Raw genomic sequence first — 25,886 nt, 5'->3', positions numbered from 1 at the left:
GGCGAATGCCGACATTAAACCCTCTGTTGTCGTTTCCTTTGAAATATTAAACGCTACCGACACCGTTAGGCATAGCGTATTGTTCCAAGTGCCTTTCTGTCGAGAATATTCCATTCTGTGTCTGTCATACTCGTTGGCTTCTTTGTCTTTCCGCTCAATGGTAGGTACAAATCTCTTTGATATAGATAATCTCCCATCTGCATCTTCCACAGTTGGTAGTTTTTGCCGTTGAATTTTTTGACCCTAAACCTACCATCTTCTGCCATTGCTCCCACTCAAACCAGGAACCCTTCTCTCCTGCGAGTTTATCAACCAAATAGACCTTTGGCTCTGATACCAGTTGTTAGAAAATTATATATTTCAGAGCAATGGAACACAAAATATTTCAAAAATATAAATACAGAAAACGCATAAAACAAGAGAGACACAGATATACGTGGTTCACCCAGTTTGGGCTACGTCCACGAAGAAACAACCAGTCCTTATTTTATTATATTATCCAGCAAACTGAAGAGATACAACCTACAACAGATCCGTTGTAACTCCCTCTTCTTTCTCAATCTCCTCTCTCTTCCTCACTCAGAATACAGTATACATAGACGCAATACAATTCCCTCATATATAGTGAGGGGTTGCCTTCTAGGGCAAAAACCCCTAAATTAAACATAACTTCTACCGTCGGATCATCCGCTTAATGAATGGCCCAGATTGACTAGAAATTACTAAATTTTTACAAGGCAATTTTACATCTGTTTTTAGCTTCGGGGGCGCTTCCCTGAACCCCCGCCAGGGACCGCTAGCCCCTAGACCCCCCAACCGGGGGGGATCAGCCCCCCTGAACCCTCGCGGGGGGGGGACAAGTCCTCCCCGCACCCCCCCACGTGGAGGGGTGTACAATCTTCCTGGGGTATACATCCGGCTGAGACCTTTGAATACATAAGATAAACAGGCTCCACACCCAACATTTTTGGATTAGAGTTGTAACCATTCGACACCTTTAACATGAAAAGAACATGACATAAGGTATGTTTCTCATTCTTTGAAAGAGTATGTGGTGCAGGTGGAAGGAATATTTTTTGTCCTTTAACTTCTGGCCACAGTGATTTCCTCAAACCCATTTTTTGCAAGTCACCATGTGATTTTTTTCCATCTTTGGGCTTCCCTTTCATATTTAAAAGAGTTCCAAAAATGCTTTCACACACATTCTTCTCCACATGCATTACATCTAAATTGTGGCATATTAGGAGTTTCTGCATTCCAACACATCAAGAATATCATAACAATATTTAATATGGACAAATAGATAAAAAATAAATTCAACTAAGAAATCTAATCACAATGAGGTCAACTAAGCAAGTTGCATCCAATAATTAGGCATGGTTGATGGGTCTACATACCTCCCAATATGGTAGATTGAATAGAATTGATTATTTCTTCCACACCACAACATCAGTCTTTTCACCTGTTTTATTGTTTCTTTTCCTTTCATTTGATTCAATCTTCCCCCAAATTTCTTTCTTTCCTTTTGTTTCCTTCAAAATATCTGATACTTTTACAGTTGGAGGGGCATAATGATGCTCCTCCTTCCCATTAAACGGTTCCTTTTGTGAGCGAAACTTATGATGTTGAGGAAGAAACCTCATATGTCCCATGTACACACATTTCCTGCTACAACTAAGGTACTCTGATTCTGTGTTCCTCCCACATATGGGACATGCATTATAGCCTTTTGTTGTGCAACCATCCATATTCCCATAAGCAAGAAAATCATGGATCACCCACATAAGAATTTCGTTCATGTTAAAGCATGTCTTACTATAAGCATCATATGTCCATACCCTTTCGTCCCATAATTCCTTTAGTTAATCTATCGAGGGTTCCAAATACACATCAATGTCATTTCCTGGTTGCTTGGGACTAGGTATTAACAATGTTAGCATACAAAAATTCCTTTTTGTGCACAACCATGGTGGAAGGTTGTATGTAACTAACACTACAGGCCAAACACTGTATGTGCTGCTCAAGTCTCCAAAAGGATTAAATCCATCTACTTCCATTGCAAGTAGTACATTGCGAGGTTCACTAGAAAAACTAGGCCATTTGTCATCAATAGTTTTCCATGCTGGGCTATCAACAGGGTGGTGCATTTGACCATCATTTCTTGCATTCTCATGATGCCACCTCATTTTTTGTGACATGTCTGCAAAGCTATAATGAAAAAATATTTTTATCATTTATATAATATATTATCATATAATAAAACTACGACAAATGGTAAAGATAATACAAGAAGGGGAAAACTTGAATAAAATTATAGTGTTCAAGATCATACCTATACATTCTTTTTAGCCTTGGTGCTATGGGAAAATATCTTAACACCTTGGTTGGAACACCTTTCCACACCTTTTAATATTGAGCATCCACCTTCCATCGAGATTTTCCACATGTTGGGAATTGATATTTACTTTCATAACTTCCTCGATATAAAATGCAATCATTTGGACATGCATGTATCATATCATAGTTTAATCCCAATGATTTTGTCAACTTTTTTGCAGCATATGCAGAATCTAGAAGTGTGTTACCTTTAGGAATCACATCTTTTTGCAATTCTAACATTTGGTCAAAACTTGTATCAGACCATCCACTCTTCAATTTCAGATTGTATAATTCTACAGTGGCTAATAGTTTTGTGAAGTCAACACAACCTGGGTACAATGGCCTCTTGGCATCTTTAATAAGCTTCTTATATCGTTAAGTTCATTTCGTACATTTGTTGATGCCAACCCCTCATTATCACAACTCTCATTGATGTTTTGATTAGGTCATCGATTGACATCATTCACCATTTCAAGCATTTGATCACCGACAATGGTTGCATCATCATCATCATTTAGAGGTTCACTATCGTTCTTAAACAATGTTTCATGCTCATCAACCTGATTATCATAATCATGTTCCACAACATGTTCATAGCCCTATTAATAAGAAAATTAAAATTTATGTTAATAATTTTATGGTTTTTATGAAAATTAAAATCAATAGCATTTGGTCAACCTAGTCAAATAGGGCCCTTGACTAATATGAAATGGCTTACCAGTTGAGATGAAATATGCTCGAGAACTTCATGTGGCTCATTTTCAAAATGTTGCCTGTCCTTATCAATAATAGATGGAATCTAAAGGAGACAAAGAAAAAAAATTGGAGTTTGCACATATAAAAATAAGTGATATCTTTACTATAAAACATATAAGGTTGAAACTAGATCAATTCAAATTTTTTTCAAGATACCTGACTGGGAATGCTCTCTCCATGCAAATACCAAATGTTATATTGTTCTATTATACCATCACAAATCAAGTGCTCTCATACTTTATCAAATGTTTGTACTTTCACTATGCCACATTTATTACATGGACATTTTGTGGACATCTTATTCCTTGAATGCTCCTTAGAAAACTTTAAGAATTCCTCAACCCCCTCTCTATATTCTTTTAGTGTCCTACACATAACCATTTTCAAGTCATATAAATTTTATTGAGCACAAGTTACCACTGATACATTTTTTGCATATCACAATGAATAATCAAATACACAAAATATACCTATTTTTCAATTTCATCCAATTTCTTTTGTCCATTTGATAATATGTTCCAAGCTCCTTTGAAATTGTGTCTACAAATAACTATATAAGTTAGTTGATACTAAAGATAGATCACAAGTAAACTAAAGATAGATGTTGCTGAAAATAAGCCTAGATTTGTAACAAAAACTAGCAGCCCTATATAATGACACATCAGATGTAATAGAACCTTCTAATGGTGTATTTATGTTGGTGCAATCCACTGTTTTGCTGGTATATGACTGCAAGGGCCACATTTATTCTAGACCTACTCAAGGTTATAGTGTATTTTTTATCAGTCCTTTGGTACGATGTTGACCACTTATTAGACAAACCTGAAATAATCTAGAGACAATCTAGAAAAGCCTGAAGTTAAATTGATTTTGTTTCCACACAAGTGAATGGATAGCTCCCCGAATGTGTGGTTTTGAGGGCAAAGTATATAAGAATTTGATTGAAGATGAACATTAAAAAGGCATTGTTGAATTGCGGTAATGGACATGAAAGAGGGATTGGAATTCACACTTAACCTTGGAAATTATGGGTTCACTTCAGGGAGCATTTTACTTCCTCAAAAGAAAGCTACAGGAATCGCTATATTTGGCATCACTATATTAGCAATGCCTCATTATACCTTTGTCCACGATATCTTCAGCATTCTAGACTCTAGACTCTGTTAATGGCAATTCTTGGTCGTCCTATATTAGTCATGACACAATGAATAAGGTATTAGCGATGTATATGTCATATTGTATGATACGAAAGGTGAGAACTGAGGTAAGCACTAAGGGAACATCTTAGCCAAAGTGAAAAGTGCCCTTTCAATCATATAAAATTCTTCCTCAACTTCTAAAACTGTTAGTTGAAGTAAATGTGAATCTAATTTATTTATCACAAACTTGACTTCATCTAATCTAGGAACCAAGTTGGCCAATTACTCGATAGATAGGTTTGATTTCTTGGTCAGCTAAGGTAATCTCCTGTTAAAATTCACAATGAAGTTCTAAAATCTTACTGATATACCCAACAATTTGAGGTCGTCATAGAATGGCAAAGAATGTTGCATAATAGTGTACAAGAAGATTCACCAAATAAATCCTAATGCCATATAAGCCGTGCAAGCAATTTCTAACTTTGTTTCATGATACTCAGCACACTAAATATCCACTTGGCACTGATTTGATTATCATAGAGACACTAATTTCAGGAAGCTAGTCTGCGCTGACCTGGCCTAATAAAATTATTATTAATCATATATATTCCTGAGGAAATGATTGTCACACCTTAGTTATTCTTCACTTTCAACTACTGTTAAGTTTCCTCTGCATACTATAGTCTAGTAAAGAACTAAAAAATTGGCATTATTGAGGCATGGTTCCCTCTCATTGAAAACCAGCAACACTGCAAGATGCTATATATGAGTTGCAATTACCTGATCATATTTTTTAGCATGATGATATTTTTTTGAGAATAACCACTTGTATCAATTCTTGTTATTTGGAGTTCAGTAGCTGGAGCTCCAAAGTTTGATCCAAGATTGTAACTGTAGTTGTTTTAATCCTCTCAGTACATGTCCCAATATATCAGTCTCATGCAGGGCATAGGTCCACTTTGCCTGCTAACAAATGAAACTGAAAAGGGAAGAAGTAATCAAAAGTTGTCTTCTTTCTTTCTTGACAATCACTTAATATGTAATCTAAATGACCATTTCAATATATCTAAGTAATCAGGGTTCATGTGTGCAGGAACAGGGATTGTCATTTTTGAAATCAGGGAGAGTAGGGATGCACAGGACAATGTAACATACATGTGTATGCAAAATATAAAATATTAAAATCATATAAATATTGAAAAAAGCTAATAAAAAAAGGAAAATTTACTAGTGCTAACACATGAGACGTTGTGATCCAAACTGTAAAACAAATTCTATACCATTAGGCAGTAGTAGCAACACATTGCAATTTATATGGTTATCCCAAAACACAGGGCAAGGATACACAATTGTGGGAAGTACAAATATTCAGGAACGTTAGTTGGTGTTCATAAGTATATTTGGGCATTAGACACAATGGTCAGGTCTCTATAACAGTTTACCAGACAAAAGAAAACACATATCCAACCTTTGTATGGCTATTGGACATAAAATAGATAGATTAAACCTCTATATAAGCTATAGAGGCATGAAATATGGAGGTCAGGTGCATATGTTAGCTTACTGGATGGAGTCACATAGCAGATCACAGGGAATAAAACATGTAAATCAGACCTTAAATCAGGTTGTTTGGCATGGAGAACACGAATCAAATCTGAAAAAACAAAAATTGGGCATGGGATTAGACCATACAAATGAAAATTTCAAATTATTTTAAGGGGGGCATCCCTCGAGATTCTCCAAGGACATCATCCCACACCTGGGCATAGGAAGGATGGAGATATGTGTCCCCACAATGGCAAGACACAAGATCACATCTTCACGGGGATGCAACCTTGGCAACGCAAGTACATATAGATGGTATTAGAGCATTGTTTAAATTTAATTCGCAAAATTGACTAGTATTTAGTATTTACACAAAAGGGAGTTATCTCATGTGAAATTGGTCAGGGTAGATTTTTCCTTTCTATAGAGCCATGGTACCAAGGGAATTTTGTAATTTTTCCTTGCATGAATGACTCAAGTCTGTCATAGCTCTAAACAATATCTAGATAGATTTAATCAGTGTCACACCAAAACAGTGAAAGACTTCAGAAATAAGATTCCCCAGTCCACCCTGGAAGAATGATTACATGATCAACAAAACCATATACACCCCTCAACTGCCTTTAAAAAAAATCACATACAAGAAATTGCAGGAAGGTAACATGTTTCTTATTCTCCAAGTATCCAAAAACATTCACCCATAGAAATCAAGCTAGGGGGATAAACATACAAGAAATTAAGTCCTGCATAAATCTCTATTTCTAATCATAAATAGAAACTAGCTAACAAGGCAAATTCCTAGTACCAACAATTATTAGCATATTCTGACAAACCTTCTGGGATGAAGTTACCATTTGTTTGCAAGACAGTCCCAAAATAAATGTACAGTTTATTCAATTTTATCTAATATAAGTATTAGGGACATAAAGTACATGTGTTCCCAATTTCAAATAAGTGTCCAATGTGAATTTGCAAAGGATATATCTTTTCTCACCAGGGTAAAAATCAATCTGTTCTTTCGAGCCTAGGGTAATTGTTCTGCTACTAAGTGGTAAAGCTGAGTTAACACCTTATCCATAGCCAAAACTCAGATCCCATAGGCTAAGCATAAGGGGATATAAAGTAGAAGAAGAAATCATGACCATAAGGAGGAATGTGTTTGGCATTAGCTTTGGGGTTCAATATCTCTCACAACAGCATTAGAGGAAGTGATACTGGAGTTCGAGTAACTTGATTAAGATATGTGCATCTATAATCATTCACTATTGTCTATGGATATTACTTTGACAAAACTCATCGGACTTCATCCTTCTTGTTGTTGCATAGCCTATTTGTTATATACCACATTGTTCAAAGTAGGGATGAGTAATCTTCTCAGGTCAAAATTCTAATTTCATGTGTAGTATACTAAAACCTACAAGTTACTTCCACCCACCCTAATCTGAGCACAATATCGGAAATAGAAGAAAAACACCCACACAATAAAAAAACACAAGAGAGCTAGTACACAAGCATGAGAGAAGATTGCTGGAAATATGCCCATGTTGTACACTCCTTTGTGTTTATGTAGGGAAAAAATTTGTGATGAAAGAGATCAGAGATCACCAAATCTCTAATAAAATACAATAAAGTGGGTGAGCAATCAATTAAGATTCAGTCACCCAAAAGAGACAAGGATCAAGTACAAAGTATAAAAAATCAAATACAATACATGTTTTCTAGACTAAGTCTCACCAATTTATTCCTATCGAGAAGATGTTGTCCTCAAATTCTGCTGAAGATGAGGAAAGTACTGCTCAAATGTAGATTAGGAAACCCACTTTGCCTGAGTGGCCAAACTGCCTTTGCAGCCCACCAAGTAAGTGGTGATTTGACAACACCCAGTGGGTATGGTGTGGGCATCAACAGGTGTATCTTTATATAGAGCACACTAAAAATCTAGAATTGTGGCCTCCCAATGTGTAATTGGAATTTGGGACAGGTTCCTCCTAGTGAGGTGGTTCATATGGGCAAATATATTAGAGGATGAAGGTGGATAACAAAAATGCAGTATAGAAAAATAAATCGCAAGTGAAAATATCAGCAGAACATGACAGAGATCTGACAACAAGAGACTGTAAATAAACATGCTATACACCCCTATATGCCCTAGGAAGAGATGGTATAGGGGAGAAACAGAGACAAACATGCTAAAAGGAGACGAGATACCCAAACAATCCTTCTAGATGCAAAGAAACCCAACAATAATAGCCAGTGGAAGAGCATATCATGCACCAGATAAAACAGTCGAAACAGCCCGTAGAAAACTTCACCCCCAAGCCAGGCGAAACATACCTGGAAGTCAATGAATGATGATAAACAGTTGCACGTAGGTGCAGTCGCTGGAGAGGCCCTGCTTCAGGAATTGGCCTGCTCACTTGTTTTTGGTTTCTTAATCTCTCAGCGACGCCTCATCAGTCCAGTCTCTGCTCGTTGAATGGAAGGTTTGTTGTGAAATGCACAAGGGTTATGGATGGATCTGAATGGCGAAAAGGGATGGGGAATAATATGGATCGTATGTTGCACAGACCGACCTTTCCCAAATTTGCAGAGCTACTGAATTATGTTTCTACAGAAATCTCTGAGTCTGGCTGGACGAAGTATTTAGATGTGTCTGTAGATAGAGGGAGTGAAGAAAAACACAATAGTCTTGAAATTGAGAAGCGGCAAACAAAAAGATCGAAGTATAAACACAATGCTGAAAAATACCGAACATATCAGCCGTCGAGCATTACAGCCAAGGAAAAGGACTCTTCTATGGCTTCTGATGCATCATCTGGTCCGCAAAATCTGTCTCTACCTATAAGGGACATTGAGTGTGGGCAGGAACAACAGGTTGCTCGATCATTTTTCTCCGTCTCCAGAGACAGAAGTGACGTTCAGGACAGACAGGAATCTATTGGTTCATGCTCAACAACTGATGTCTTAGATCTGCACTCTCAAAGTTAATGCATAAAATTCAGAGAGACGGGATGAACGAAACTAGATGGGTTTTGAAGTTCAATATCAATGCATAAAATTCTGAGAGACAGGATGAATGAAACTGGATGGGTTGCCACAACCCGAATTGACATGACATTTTTGGGAAATGTATTGAGATTAGTTTGATAGGGGTTTTCTTCTATTGTGGCCCAAAAATATTGTACTAGCAAGCACAATGACAACCTGTTCAGAGTGCACTTCGCCACTTCCGCGAAATTCATTAAAGCAACAATGATCACCTCATATCGACCCAGTTCCAATCTAACCCAGACATCTCACCTCATATCCACCCAGTCCCGATCTAGCCCAGACAAAGCCCAGACAAATTATGATGGAGGACAAAACTGGAGCATTGGAATATCAAAACCAAAATTAAGATTTGAACGATACCGCCAAAACCAAATTAAGATTTGAACGCATTTTGATACCGCCATCGATTGATTTATGCTATGTTGGTAGAGATATAATAAATATTAATTAAAATAAATAAGAAATAGAAAAAAGGTTACCATTGAGAATAAATGGTATTTCTTCTTAAATTAATGTTTTAAAATCTTCTTGGATGTAGTCTAATAAGAAATCTAGGGAACTAACTATGTTGTTTATGAGTTATTTAGAATAATAGATTATCAAATGTATTTATTTCAATATTCAATTTTCTATATTTATTAATGAAATGAGGATTTATGGTGCACCATTCAACAAAGAGTTCATCGGGAATGCTTTTTCAACTAGCATGCAAGATTAGGAATTATTTTACATCACATAGTATTGCTATATAAGACTACATGTTATGTGTAATATTGTCTTCCTCTTCATGCTTAGTATATTCAACTATGTCTTTGACCTTTGCTTCTTCAACATCTCTATTCAATATTTGTCTTCAATATTTATTATTTCACCCATCAATTGTTAAAGTGGAAAATTCTAACAAAATAATTCTATATCCTTTTGAGGATGAAAAATTCAATAAGAGTGCTTAGATTCAAAACTTCAAAATTATAAAGATATGATATCCACACAAATCATTCAAATAAACTCTCTTAGAGGTAACATTTAAATCTAATTTATTCTTATAATTAAATGTGACAAGCTCTATTGTAATAAATTTCCTATGAACAATATGTTCCCATACCATATAAATGAGATACCAAAAAGATTATTTACTTAATCCATGGGACCACTAATGAAATTATCAGACCAAAGCCACTAAATAAGTCACCATTGAGGAAATTTGTTGGATGTGATTTGGGATTTTATCACATATGCATGTAATCTTCGAAAACACATCTTCCAAAATATCACTAAACATATTGATGTAATCCATGGGACCATTCATGAAATTATGAGGCCAAATCCATTAAAAGGTTTACCATTGAGAAAAATTATTAAATGAAATTAAGGCTTGGGATTTTATCACTTAAGCATGTATTCATGTTGTTTGCACTTCCAAAACATGTCATCAAAACTATCACCAAACATAAGATATCATATGCCATGAAAAAGATTAAAATTTACACTTTTGTTGTAAGTTGTGCATTTATTATCTGACATGGAATTCTTCATAAATTTCACTTTTGATTCATCCCTTCTAATTCACAAAAATGTCAACCATTCTTTACCTTTCCTCATCATTTGGCCTCTCAAATCCATGTCACTACCATGAGCTTTTTCCACTACCTTGACACAATTCAAACTTGAAACAAATTTCAATCTATGAAATTGAAAACCTTCTTGGCCCTCTCGAACTTGCCATTGAAAACCTCCACAATGATAATGCTTAGCTTGAAAACCTCCACAATGATAATGCTCACCTTGGTGCAAAAAATGGTGATGCACTTATTCTACTTTCAAAATTGAACCTTTGTGGGCATCATTTTCTATGGGCACACAATGTCAACATCCAACACAATCACCATGTTGCACAACACACTCACAATGTGGTTTGGAGATTTCATATAGCCATGTGCTCCATGACATACTCTAGAAACCTAACCCCTTTGTTCACTACTCTCTCTTGATAAATAAACTTGCACGTGGATCTTAACGGACATGCACATTGTCTTGAACTAATGCAACTGTCAATGGTCTTCTTCAATCAACACACAAATTTAACCTATCAAACAGAATGATAACTCTCCTATGAACTATGACGCAACCTTCTTTGATTTTTTTATACGATAATAGTTATATATAAAATCCACATTCTTGTGTCCTTCATCCTTGCAATCTCTATGAGGCTATAACCATGAATAATAGAGAAATTTGGCACTTCATGTTTGAGTAGCATACTACTGGGTGGAGGAGAACTAGTGGTCAATATCTCTACCTGACTCAATATCCACATGGCCGCTGGAGAAAATATGTATTCTAGTAAACTCTCTCACTAGATAAACAACTCTTCTTTCTATGCATAGCACAATTTACAATGTCAGTAGGAACTCCAACAAGTCCACATTGTAGCCAATGATTGTGGTGCAAACAAAATGCCTTCTTATCTAATCTAAAATTTGAACCTAATCCTCAAACCCTTGGTTCTAGATTAATGCAATGGTAAATTTCTCTTCTACATGCATGGTGACACTACACATGAGTTACATACTTCAACAGTCTCCATGTTTGTCATGGTTGTTGATCTTTAGACTTTTCTTTGCTCATCCATAATAATGGGATTCAATGGAGCCCCTTTGGAATTTAGGACTTGGTCATTTTCCTCTAGTGTATTGTTTTATTTTTTTTATCATTGTGAATTGTAATCTTGGTGTTGAAATATTCTCAAAAAACGTCAATTTTTTTCTCCATCACACTCAATTTATGCAAAACAAATTGACACTGCCTACCTTTCTCCACCACCACCTCGGCAATGAATATTTTATTCATCCAATACAACTCATACAAGTTAAATATCTATGTTTCATGAGTTATCAAGTACCTGGGATCATAAATGTAACCTTTTAACTCTTCTTCCTAATATTCTTTGGACAATTTTTCCTTGTTCTGTGGATAGCTTTCCCCATGCTTGCCATCTCTTTTTTTTTCTAAGAAGTGACGATGAAAGTCCTTAATTTCCCTCATAGAATTTGTTTGGGTTCTTCTTGTGCATTGAGGTGTTTGAATGAGTAGAGGATGCTTGCTAGTAGTTTGTGGTGCCTTTAGCAAGCCCTCATTTATTACATTAAGGTGTTGAAACATTTCCTCTGTGTTTCATGGTTTTAGGTTTACACCAAAATGATAAATTGGGGGTCATTTGAAGTAGGAGGGGAGTTCAAATTGGGGTTAGGGTTTCTAAAATATCATTATATTTATTAAATTCTATCATCAAAGAGGTAAGAACAGATTCAATTTTAAACATTTAAAAAAACAAGGTTTGTTGGCCAAAGGGAGTAAGACACTCTGGTGTTTGACTATTTTGACCCACAAGCGTGGGAAAGGGTTGGAGTACACCACATAACATTTAAGAGAGGTCCACACATGTGAGGAAGTTAGTTGGGAGTCAGTTATTTATTTCTTGTATTGAGCACATAATTTCATGATGGCACATGGTTTTGTAACGATGGCTTAGGAGGACTTTCTTCCTATAATAGGATGGCACTCCTCTCATTTGTACATGGTTGGAAATGGAATAAAATTCTCATTTTCTCACTATTAGTATGAAATTTTTCCTGTGTCTTAAACATTTAGTCCCAAGTTAGAAATAGAAAGGATTTTGGGCATGCACATTACATTGAAGGAAGGAGCTAGTGCAACATCAACAAATGCAAGTAAGATATGGAGTGTTCCTATGTTGTTTCATTGTGAAAATATTTAAGCTAATTTTTTATTATTGGGGTTGACTATTTTCAGAATTTAATTCTTTACTTCAAATCTGAGCTTAGAAATTTTAATTTCTTTTAGTTGCATTACTTATGCTAGATCTAATACTAGTATAGCCTCTCTTTGATTTCTATACAATCCAGCTTCCGAGAGTGATGTTTCCAAGCATTCACCAGGGAATGTCTAGAAACTTCATAAATACAAGGAAAAAGGGCTTTTGCTTGAGGGTCAAGATAAGACTCCATGCCTAGTGGAAGCATTTAGGGCCTTTTCTTTTCTTTTCCAATCGTTTCTTTGAGTTTTTCCTCTAACTTTTGTTTACTTGCAGCCTAGGACTTGTGTACCTTTACCTTTAGAACTAAGTTTCCTTTTTCCTATTTAAATGAGATAATTTATTCATCTTTTGTTACAAACATATTTTTATTCTCCAGGTCAACCATAAGAGATGGCATAATCTCTAGATTGATTTGTTGTTTGTATGATATTATCTACAGGTCATCCATTTAAAAGGGGTCGATTCCAAATTGGCTTACCCTATTTTTCTTTGATATAAGGATTTATTGTGTTTTCTCAATTTTTTGAACTTAGATCTTGTCATGCTAATAGTTTTTCTCAAGGTTTATCATTTGAATTTAGCATAAATGAAGTTTTGATTTGGTTTCCTTGCACATAGCTTTTCATCTAACTCTAAGCATAAATAAACTCAAGCACTTCAATTTTCAAACATCTAGTGAGTTTTCATGCTTGGAAATGAATGGCCAACATTGCCACTTTCTCTCTAATCTGAGGTTTTATGCTAACATTGCATCATTGACAAGTGGAAAATCAATTTGTAAGGGGAAAATGATCTATCCTTTCAAGTGTATCCACACACCTCTTATTTCTTGAAGGTTGTAATTTTATCTTCATATGTAGATGACATTTTTTCTGCTTTGAATTGTAGCAAAAGCCTCCAAATCCAAATCAAGAGAAGAATATCTCAATTAAAGCTCGAAAAAGAGCGAACCCAAATCTGATATAATAAATACACGTGAAAAATCTAGTCGAATCGATAAGGCAATGAAGAATTGAATATCATAGAAGGGTATGAAATCCGCTGCGAACTCATAAATATTATGAGCAAAGAAAGAGCAAACAGAGTCCCAAAGTTGGCAAGAGAGAATAGCAGCAGGAAAATAAATTTTAATAGGTCCATTTAGATTTTAGAGTAGCTGCCAAATTAGATTTTAATAGGTAGTAAAATCTTATAAATCAATTTCTATGGTCGCTTAGGTTTTCATTAAGTTTATTTTTATTTGAGCAAAAGGAGGTCATCTCACATAGAAGTTATATATAATGATGTTGAAGATAAGTAATAATGTTAGTCTAATCAGGGCATCAATAAAAAGTATATGACGTCGCTCTAATATATGTAAGTATGTTCATATAAGGAGGGAAAATGGATATGAGTTTTACACATAAGGGAGATATCTATCAATCTTTAAGGAGGTGAAAAATATGCTTAAATATGTAAATAATGTTATCAATAAACTTAAATATTTATAGGTAGCCCATTATTTTTTAGGAAGTTCACTTAGAGCTTAAAAATATCCTATTAGAAGCTAGCCATAGCTTAGAAGGCCTTCACATGTGTTGTTAAGAGAGACATGGGATAAATTTTGACTAAAGGAAACAAGGGGTACAATAAGATCAATGTATAGCACCTACTCAAATCACAAATAATATACCCAAACCATCAAGATGACACACTTCTATGAGAAAAATTATGAAACACCATAGAACAACTTAGATTAAAACTTATAGCCAAAGCATTAAGAGTTAGAACAGAGTGTTTAAGTGAACACAATAAAAATAGTACACATTGGACATAATAGGTGTGCTAACTATGAGGGAGTGCTAGGATGTGCTAGGGAGTGCCAAAACATGCCAAGAAATGCAGGGGATGCTAACACGTGCTACATAGTGCCAATAGATTGTTAGGCATGCCAGATGTTATGGCATGTCAAGATGTAAACTTTGTTGCTTAGTTGTTTTACGACCACAGTTGGATGTGAGCCTTGTATTCATAACTTGTTAAGTTGTATGAGTTTATATTCAACATGAGTAGCCTAAGATGAGTTATAGGGAGTTATTAAGTGAAAAATGCATAGTCTAATTGTAGTAATTGTAACTTGGTCAAGATGTTGTTATAGTTTGCAAGTTGGTGTTATAGTTGAGGCCAGATTTGGTTGGGTTCCCATGTTGCAAAAAATTTAAGGGTAGTTGTGAGGCATGATAGCTAAGGAGTGCCAGGTGTGCTAAGGAATGAAAAGGTGTGCTAACACATGCTAGACAATGTGAATGCATGCCAAGGAGTGTTGGGGAGTGTTAGGGCTAGGCACAACATTATTTTTTCAATGACTTGGTTGGTTTCCCAAGTCTCCAAAAAGGTAAGAAAATCTATAAGGGCATGAAAACTAGGGAGTGCCAACATGTGCCAAGAAGTGCTAACACATGCTAGACAGTTCCAATGCATGTTAGGTATGTTGTTGGGGCCTTCGTTTTGAGTTTTTGCGAGAAGATAAGATAATAACAAGTGGTGGGGACGACCGGTTGAGTTGCGGAGCTAACAGCCAGGGGGGGGGGGGGGGGGGGGGAAGAACCAGGAGTGGTCCAGCAGTTGCGAAAAGGTGGCAGGGGAGAATAAGAGCAGTTGAGCAAGTAGAGAGCAAGTCGAAATTGCAGGCTAGTCTCCAGCATGAGTACAAGTTGGAGGGGTTGTCCAACTATATTCCATGGAAGGAAAGGATCAAGTTGGTCTTGTAGGTCAAAAAGATCTGGGAGTTCACCGAGAAAGCCATCGAGAATCCAACTGATCTAAAGGAGCTGGAAGTGTCCAAGAAGAACACTACACATGAGATGTGGATGGCTCTTCAGAATTTTTTCCAGATTAAGAATGAGAAACGGGTACTGGTATTGGCGGATAAGTTGAAGTACACCAAGATGATACAGGGTGAAGGAGTGACTTCATATCTGACGAGATTGTCTAAGGTCAAAGAAGAGATTGTTGTCGTTGATATTAAGAAGAGGAAGGTCATTATGATTAGTTTCAACTCGATGCAAATGTAAACCCACTTTGAACACACCATGGGGGATCTGAACGACAACATTTGGTGCTCTTGTGCATATGTGGTTAAACAAAAAGGCCCCCTTTCATTTGCATGAAGTTTTCTTGGCACAAATCCATGTTAGAGTCGAGGCCCTGAAAAGATGAAGTCTAAGTACATTAAATGTATTGTCTATAAATAGCCTCTCTAACAACCTAACACAAACATATAATGATGTCATTTACTTTGGAGGTGTAAATTACTTGAATTGTGTTACAACTTTAATCGCTCCCCACAATATAGAGTCCAAAGCAACATGCCAATATCTGTCAGGTGCTATGGTGTGCCAATGTATATTAAGGAGTATTATGGAGTGTCAGGGAAACACAAGGGAGTGTTAGTTTCAAATGCATGGAAATGAATGAATAAGAGTGTGTGATAGGGAGTGCCAGTGAGTTATAGGTGTGCTAAGGAGGGAGTGAAAAAGTATGTTAGGTAGTGCTAAGGAATGCTAGATTGTCAGGGTGACATGGCAAGATTGTGCCCAATGCCAAAGTGTGGGAATGTGTGCCAGGGAGTGTTAGGGAGTGTCCCCTTGGATTTATTTGAGGTCGAGTGAGCCGAAGCTTTTTCGTATGGTTGTTTGGATAGGCAAATTTTTTGTTCCCCAAGAAGTTAGTGAGGTTCAACAAAACAAATAGGAGAGGCTTTTAGTAACTGCATTGTTGATGAGGTGGTTAAACTGAACTATCCACCATGAATGGGAACCACCATGAGAGCAGTTATGGTTGAGAGCTATGGTTGAGAGCTATGAAAATGCTAATTCCTTCCTACCTGCTGTTATGGTTCATTATGAAAACCCCTCCTTCCTTGTAAATAGTTAGCATGATAGTTACTCCTGCAGATCCCTCTCATTTCACATTTTTCCATAGTGTTAATATCTAATTTTGAGTGGTTCAATGAGGAAATCCCACATTGGCGATATCAAATGGGAAAACTGGCATTTCTAGGGGTTTCCATAATAGTGGCAGGATGCCTTTGATTGAGAGGCTTAATGAAACTTGCATCAAGACATTGAACTTTCCCCATCCAACTATGGTGGTCTGCAACAAAAATGCAAACACATCCTTCCTTCCTTACTTCCAGATGTATGGTTTCAACCCATCAAGTGTTATATGGAGGGAGGTTGGAGGCTCATCAGAGCCATTAAGTGTGTCCTATTGATTTATGAGGGTTTCACCCCGTGTTAAGGTGTGTATCTATGCAAGAGGAGGGTTGCAATCCCGTTCAGTGTGTCTAATGTGCCATATGATATTATTCTTTTTCATAGTCTCCACATCAAAGCCAATTTACATCGCTGATAAGAATCTCCTTGGCCTATGCATAAGAAACCCATACCATATGTGTTAGGGATGAGTGTAGTCCTCCTATGTGTGTGTGGATGTTGGTCTAACCTTTTGCGATAGGCAGAGATAGAGCTTGCCTAATATCTACATTTTACTTGTATTCCATTAACGGACAACAATAAGCTGCTATGGCATAAAAGAAGGCATAAAAGAAGATAAGCACCAACAAGGGGTGCAAACAAGTTCATCCAGCATATAACATTAGCCAATTGGGATGATGTTACCACTACTAGTTTATTAGATTCAACCAAGAATTCCTTCCTGCTAGCTAAGGTTCGCAGTGCAAACCTCTTCTCATCCTTACAACTATGATGAAAAGAATCCATCAGTGGGACTATATCATCTTATCTTAAATCAAAACCCTTATCATTTGGCATTTTTCAATAGCCAAAATCTGTTTTCGATGTATTCGATGACCATTATTTTTCTTCATCGAGGATAAAAAAGAAGATTCTTTTTATTTAGTTAGAATGGAATTTCCTAAAATTGATCTCTGGGGATATCTTGTAATCAAAAAGAGAAATTCCAAATATAAGTGATATAGATGACCTATTTGAGGTGTAGTTGATGAGATTAGTAAGCGCCATCCCATAGTAGAGCTGTTAGTAGTGTCCCAAGATGAGCCCTACTATATTATAGCAACTTTTCTCCTCATGAGATAAAAATATGTTGTTGTTGGGTGTTACACATCCAGCATGCATAATTCATGTGCAATCAAGAGGTAGGTGATCTCCTTAACACACCCACATCGTTCCCAAGACCTACCTCTATTTTTTTGAATGTGTGGAACCAACATTCGTAGAAGAAGGCTAAACAAATGGCATGTGCCCAATAAATTTGTATTTTCTAGGTTCTTTTAAATGAGTAAATTTTAGGGCTTTGGTCCAATAATAATATAGAAAATTCTCATTTCAATCTTAAAAAATATAAAAGTATAAAAATTCTCATTTCTAGAAATTTTTGAAATTCGACTTGGTGGACCGCCAACTTGACACTGTTGACCTCAAGTTGGAGAAAGGGAGACTTTGGGTTGGGCACAATATTGTTTTGCTAATGAATTGGTTGGGTTCCCAAGTCGCAAAAAAAGTAAGGTTATATGTGAGGGTATTAGTGTCAATCAGTTCAGCCTATCACCAGTGATCAAATATGCTCTTAAAAGGTGTTGTTAGGGTGTCAAGTCAAATTTTTGTCATTTCAGTGAGTCTTCAAATAAAAATTTGGTCATTGGCTAGTGTGTCTAGGGTTATTTCCACTCTCTCAAGAATTTCATATGTCGATCACTTTCATCACCCAGTTGAGTCTACCATCATGAAAACATCATTAATATCACTTCAGTCACATCATCATGGCCTCCATTCAGCTCAATGTCACCATTAGGTCATTAGGGTTAAGGTCACAAAATCAGTCATTTCATGTATAAATCCAGAAAATGAGGAGTAGCAATAGGTAAATTTGTTCAATAACACTTGATTTCAAATGTAATTTATGTTTTTTTATGTAATCATGTTCCTAAGGTTCTAAAGTTACAAGAAGAGGTCCTGAGGCTATAATACTAAAAAATAAAGTGAATTGGTGAGGTGGGCCGTCCTACCTCATTAATCACTTAGACACCAAAAGAAAATTATAAAAGCACATGGAGGAGATCATTCACACTCATTTGCACTTGTCTACCATCCTAGCATCGAGCTCCCCCCTCTCCTTTGCAAAAAATTGTGATTCCATAGCCCTCACTGGCAAACATTGACTCTCGTTGCGCACAGAAAGCCTTCGATGTGCACCTACACATCACATTGTGCACAGGAAGCTTTTGCTGCGCACGGGGCACATTTGTCCAAAATTATTGTTTGACCACCAAAATTTATTTTTCAAAGCTCCTCTTTAGTCATTTCATCCTCCAAGCTCTATAGCAAGTAATTTTAATCATTTTCATGCCCTCCTTTGCCTCATATGTCAAGAAAATGATCAAATACTTCTTCTTCTAAGGTTTACATGATTTTCATGGTTTTGATCCTCAAATGATGAGTTGTTGCCCTAAACCCTAGATTCCTTGTCCCTACACCTCTATTTGCAGCTAATACACCAATCTAATCTACCCTAATCTACCCTATCTCTTTCTAGGATAGGTCTGTGTTTTTTCCTTTTCCAACCCCTCCCCTCACTCATTTCCCAAAATTGCTTGTTCCCCTACTCACTAACATCATCCCCTACCCTCCTAAATTTTCTTACAAATTTAGGCAACTCCTAAGTCCATCATACCACCTCATTCCCTCACAGCAACAAATTTAATTGTTTTTGCTTGCCTTTCACCTAGGGTTTGAAGTATGGATCCTAACTCATCACCATCAGAGAAGAGGAAGTAAAACAAGGGGGGAAAGATATAGAGGTTTGAGCCCTCTAATTGCAATGAAATCACCTCCCCCCCATTTGTCATGAAATGCTTTGAAGATGTCAATTGCTTAGGGTTTTGTCAAAGAGTGCAGGAAGTAGGTTACCATGAGCATCTCACAGGTATATTTTCCCTCACCTTGAAGGAAGATAAGATCACCATTGCAGGGATTGTTTTCATGTTTTCAGTGGATGCCATCTCTCAAGCTACATTCATACCAAACCATGGTGAAAACTAGTTCAAAGGCATGAACCTAGACCTAGAAGAGTAAAAACCCTACTTGAAATCACAATATAAAAGAGCTCACTCACTTGTTTTCCCATTCAGATACTTGTTGGAGAGATATGCACCATTGATGAAGGCTTTCATGAATTTCTTCACATGTGAGGGCATATTTTCCAAGCTATATTTATACCACATAAGACTGCTCATGCACTTTACAATTGCCAAGTCTCTAAATTTGTCTAGCTACTTGTATAAGAGCCTAACCAAAATGTCTGAAAGGGTGAAATTGAAAGGAAAAGTGCATTATCCCAACCTCTTTCACCATAGCCTGATAAAGGTTATAGTACTCCATCAATTTACAGAGAAGAACATGACATGGGACACCTTCATTGAGGCAGCCTTGAAAACACATATAACCACTTCACCAAGCCAGCACCAAACCATGTTAGTACATCCCATGGAAGTGGGATCTTCAAGCAAACATGATGAGGTTTCCAAGGCACCTAGGCCTGAGGTGACCAAGACATATCATAGAGGCAAAAGGCTTGTGTTTTCTCCTCAAATTGAGGAAGGGGCCAAGCCTACTACATCAATAGAACAAGGATCACCATCACATCATGAGGCTTCTTTGCATGATGAGGAGCCCATTGAGGATGACTTTGACCTAGTTGATTTGGAGGCACATGATGAGCATAAAACCCTAAAACAAGTCATCAAAGAGAAGGATTCTCAGCTCATGGAGCTCAAGGACAATTTGGAAAGGGTCAAATTCATCATTTCATTCCTTGAGCAAGAAAACAATCAACTTAAGGCAAAACAACTAGTCATGGGGAAAGAGAAATTCAAAGCCAAGAAACAAGAGATGAAAGGAAAGGAAGTGGTGGACCATGAGTACACTGAGAAGCATTAAGGACATGTGGCAAGGAAGAGACCAAGGACAATGGGTCCTAGGAAGGCACTTCAGAGGGAAAGAGAACAAAAGCCACCAATGGAAGAATTGACCTTTGAAGATAAGATTTCCATGGAAATAAATGAGAACAAGGATTTTTGGCTTTACAAAGTCAATTGCCACCTTGAGAATCTACTTGAAAAGGCCAACAGGGATAAAAATTTGCAAAAGACAATGGCCATCCATTATTACACAAGGAATTAGTTTGCCAAGGTCAAAATCAAGCAGTTGAAGTAAAAACTCAAGGAAACCCTAATCAGCCAAGAGGAGAAGGGTAAGTTAGATTTGTTTTTTGATGCATCCATGATTGCATAACATACCTCATTAGGCATCTCAAGACAAATTTTGGGAGGATTTGGAGAAAAAATTGTGTTTTGGTGCACACTTGAAATTTTTTGGCAATTTTCTATCTAGGAGCGCAGCGAGCTCACGCCGCGCTCCTTCCTCAGGGCTCCAAATGATGGAAAATCAGAATTTTTGGAAAGATTATTACCCCCTCTCAAAACCAATTTTCCCACTTTCTTGGTCTGGGGCTCATTTTTTGAAAAAATTGCAAAAATGAGGCCAAAAATCCCCTTTTTCCCCTCTTTTTCCATTTCATTGTGCACCTGGAGACACCTTGGCGAATGGCCATATATCAGCCAAAAAATGGGTCCTTTTGAGTGAAAAAATAATCTAAAGACATCTACACTCTCCCATATTTCCAGAAAAGGCTTCAGATCTAGATTTGGACTTCAAAAAGGCACTCAAAAATGGCCTCCAACAGCTCGCTACGCACCAGGAAATTTCTGAGATTTTTGTAAAATTTTCACTGTGTAATTTTTTGTAATTCCTAGTTTGACTTTGGTAAAAGTAAAAAGGGTGAAGTAGATGAATGTGAGGGGTAAAATTAAATGTAAATAATGTGGTTAGTCTTTGTAAGATTTTTTGATGTAAATTTTACCTCATTTATGAGAGAGGTTGGAGTTAAAGTTAATTGTAGAAGTTGTTTTTCACTTCCCTAGACATTAGGGTTTGGTTAGAACAACTCATGGAATAGTTCCTAGAGTCATGGATTCAACCCCCAAGAGTGGGGAGATGTTTCTTTTGTCTTTATGTATCAATTTCTCAGTGATAGAATGGGTTGGATTTCAGAGGAGAGAACTATTGTAGCTTGTACTTGGACATTTTCTGGAAATCAAAGGACACACTTTGCAGCTATTATCTAGGAATTCATGTGCAGTAAGTTTGTGATGTTGTTTTTTCTCTGTTATAGCTTTATATGAAAGATATTCATCTTCTCTTCCATTCATCAATTCTTCAATGGTTTTCCTTACAAATTATAAACATAATTCTTGGCATAAAGCTCTGTTTTGATGGAAAAATCATTATGTGTTACTTTCTTTCTTGCTTAATGAATTCATGTTTCATGCTCATTAAGACCTTTTTCTTCTTATAAACACTACACTACACTGGAAAACCCTAAGATGCATCACAAAAGTAATACTACCTTGCTCCTTTATATCTTTTATGATGTAACCCTTTGATCCTCTGACCTAGCTACCTAGTTTTTCTCCCTTATCCAGTAACAAAACCCTAAATTTTCAAAAACCCACCTGATCCTAGCTATCTAGCCTAAAATCCTTTACATTCCAGTCATCTCTTGCTTGTGATTTCATAGAGAGAGCCCTCTATGGTTTGGTAGGTCTAGCTACCAAACTAAAATGTTGGTCTGTGGTTACCTCCGTCGATATCCTCATCATCCTGGGACATTATTGAGGATAACAGAGGGCATGACAACTAGGGAGTGCCAAGGTGTTATAGTGAATGTAAGGTTCCCAAGTCATGGAAAAATGTAATGCTAGCTATGAGGTCATGACTACCAAGGTGTGTTAGGGAATGCTAGGGCATGCTAACATGTGCCTGATAGTATGAAAACATGTCAAACAAGCTAAGATGTAAGTGATAAGGCATGCAAAGATATACAAGGGTGTGACAATGCATGCCAGGGACTCTCAAGGCAACAAAAAGGAGGAAAAAGTTAAAATAAAAGGAAATGAGCACATAGTAGGGTTAATAAGTCATCAATTTACCTTTTCCATGAGGGGCATGCTAGGCACACCAACACTAGGTGCCAATAGTTTCCAAGTGCCAAGTGTCAATGCATTCTAAGTGCCAAATATTCCTCCATTTCTTCTCATCTAGTTTCCAATAATTGATCTCAAATAACTTTAATATTAAACCATTCCAGAGCATACTAAGTCATCTCAATGCATGCCAAACATGCTAAGACTTGCCAAGTGCCAACACGTGCCAAGTGTCAATGTGCATTAGGGAGTGTGATGCATGCTATGAAGTGGTAGAGCATATCGAAGAGTGCTAAGGTGTGCTAGAGAGTGCTAATGCATGATGAGGAGTGTTAGGAAGTACTAGGAAAACACAAGCGAGCACTAGGTTAAAATGCATGGAAGTGAAAGAATATGAGGGTGTGTCGGGGAGTGTCAATGAGTGTTAGTTGTCATGCCAAGGAGGGTGTGACAAGGTATGCTAAGCACAGGTAAGGCATGCCAGGGAAAATCACGGCATGTCAAGAAGTGCTAGAGTGTGCTAGGTAGTTCTGGGGTGTGCTAACATGTGCCATATAGTGCCAAGGCATGCCAGGTGCTAAGACATGCTAGGATGTGCAGGGTGCCAAAGTATGCCAATATGCATCAAGGAGTTTCAAGGCAACAAAAGGAATAACCAAGCTAAAATGTTGGAAGATGAACACATAAGAGGGTTAATAAGTCGGGACTTCATATTTTTCGAAAGGGGCATGCTAGGCACATTAATAATATGTTCCAATACATGCCAAGTGCCAATGTGTGCCAAGTGCTAATGTTTGTCAATGCAATATTATGCCAAGGTGTTCCAAGGCATGCTAGGGACTACAGGGCATGCCAACGCATGATAGGGGAGTGTTATGCTATGCTAGGGCATGCCAACATGTGCTTGGGCATCCTACTCATGGCAATATGTTCTAGATACAAAGATGTTCCAGGACATGCGAGGTGTTGCAAGGAATGTTAGTGTATTGTTCCAAAGCATGTTAAGGTGTGACATGAGCGTTGAGGAGTGCTAGGTCTCTCTCATTAATAGAATTGACAAAGCTTGATTATGTATTAAATAATATATTTCCTACACACACTAATGGAACTTTATTTAAAGGAAATTTGCTAGATAATAAACCTAATAGAGATGAATCATGTGTTGACTCATAGGAAAATTATATTCTTATGACTTGAGGGAAATGATACACATTAATTACTTCTTAACAAATTAACTGACTATAACCACTATGACCTTGGACACATAATGAAAAAGACTCCACAACAAAGGTCTTAAATCGTTATCTTTTGAAAAAAATATAGTAACAGGTACATAGCGTCATCAAAAACTCATTGGAATGATCAATGATGACGAACATTCTTTGACTGTCACCAAAAGTACCCAAAAAGAGCATTGGTGAGGGTAAATAAAAGATCATCACTAGAAGTGTCACCAAAGAGAGAATTAGTGATGGCCCTTTAACGACCCTCACCAAAAGTGTCACCAAAGAGAGAATTAGTGACGGGCCTTTAACGACTCTCACCAAAAGTGTCATTGAAAATGGCTTTGGTGACAAACCTTAGAGGACCATCACTATATACGCTTACAACAACGTTTTTTTAAAGACCGTCACCATATGTGACATTGGTGACGAAAAGGTCCATCATAGGCATGAAGTGTCATAAAAAAATCATTGGAATGATCAATGATGACGAACATTTTTTGACCATCACCAAAAGTAACCAAAAAGAGCATTGGTGAGGGTCAATAAAAGATCATCACTAGAAGTGTCACCAAAGAGAGAATTAGTGATGGGCCTTTAACGACCCTCACCAAAAGTGTCACCAAAGAGAGAATTATTGACGGGCCTTTAACGACCCTCACCAAAAGTGTCATTGAAAATGGCTTTGATGACAAACCTTAAAGGACCATCACTATATACACTTACAACGACACTTTTTTAAATATCGTCACCATATGTGACATTAGTGACGGAACTTAAAGGTTCGTCACAGGCATGACCCTCACCAATGACCTTTTTTCTTGTAGTGAGGTGTTCCCCCTCCTCTAGATCTTCAGGCTCCATTTTCTGGATCTTTGTGGTGGCCATGGTGGCACTGGGATCCGCATCAATGATTTGCTTCCCTTTTTCAGTCCCCTTATCGGGTTCTAATTTAGAGTCGGAACGTGCGTCTGATTTGGAAGCATTCAACTCGGCCACCAGTGACTACTTGGCCCGACACTCACTTGTATTGTGAGTGGAGCTCTTATGGAACTCACACCATTTTCCTGTGTCCTTCTTCATCTTTGTGGTGTTGTTATTTTCTTGCAGCTTTGATGGGTTGTCTTAGGTAGCCCCGCCTTGGCTTGGTCCCTTGTTCTGTAGTTTGGGGGTGCCTTTTCCTTGCTTTGGATTTGCGGCTCCAAAGTCCCGCTTCTTCTGTTTAAACTTCTGCTCAATCTTTACAACATACCGATATGTTGTGTCGAGCGAGGAAATGTCTAGGAGCTCCATCTCGTCCTGGATGTACTTGTGTAGGTAGCCGCAGTACTTGAGAACCAAATGTCTCTCAGTATCCTTGATACCCAGCTTCGTGCGAAGTGTATGGAAAGTATTTGTGAACTCTGACACATCTTGGTCCCTTCCCTACCGTAGGGTGGTCCACTTTATGTATTTATCTTCATAGGTCCCGATAGGATAATACTATTCCTTGATGGTGTCTCGGAAAGAATTCCAAATGGGTGCAGCTGAAAACATTGAAGGTTCACTCTTGTCCTTTTGTTCACAGTAGGTTTCCCACCAGTCCTTGATGTGTGGGGCGACTTTGAGGAGTGCAAACGTAATATTTTCCCGATTGGAAAAGTCATGAAATGAAAAATATCCTTCCAATAGATTTAACCATTTATCTATGACATCTGCATCTATCAGGGCTTCGAATATGGGAATATCGAAGTTAACTTGTACCTTGAAAGGAGTGGCACCTCCAGAGTGGCTGTTGGATGAAGATGCATCGCTTGTGGGTAGCCGTCGAAGGATTTGGGCAAAGTTGTCCATCATCGCATCCCTCTGTCGGGCGAGAGCTTCTTCGAGCAACATTTTGAAAGGATATCCTT

The 25,886-nt window shown here is 37.4% G+C and overlaps 1 pseudogene; it reads left to right on the top strand.

Annotated features, from left to right (window-relative positions):
- LOC149230743 (protein STRICTOSIDINE SYNTHASE-LIKE 6-like) overlaps window positions 1-25,886 on the top strand; it is a 161,508-nt pseudogene that overhangs the window by 71,776 nt on the left and 63,846 nt on the right.

Source organism: Pinus tabuliformis, chromosome J, assembly GCF_031772625.1.
Source record: "Pinus tabuliformis cultivar Carrire ecotype Pingquan chromosome J, CPIR1, whole genome shotgun sequence".
Taxonomy (NCBI): domain Eukaryota; kingdom Viridiplantae; phylum Streptophyta; class Pinopsida; order Pinales; family Pinaceae; genus Pinus; species Pinus tabuliformis.
The sequence above is the reverse complement of the archived record's forward strand: the minus strand, read 5'-3'. Positions and strand labels throughout refer to the sequence as shown.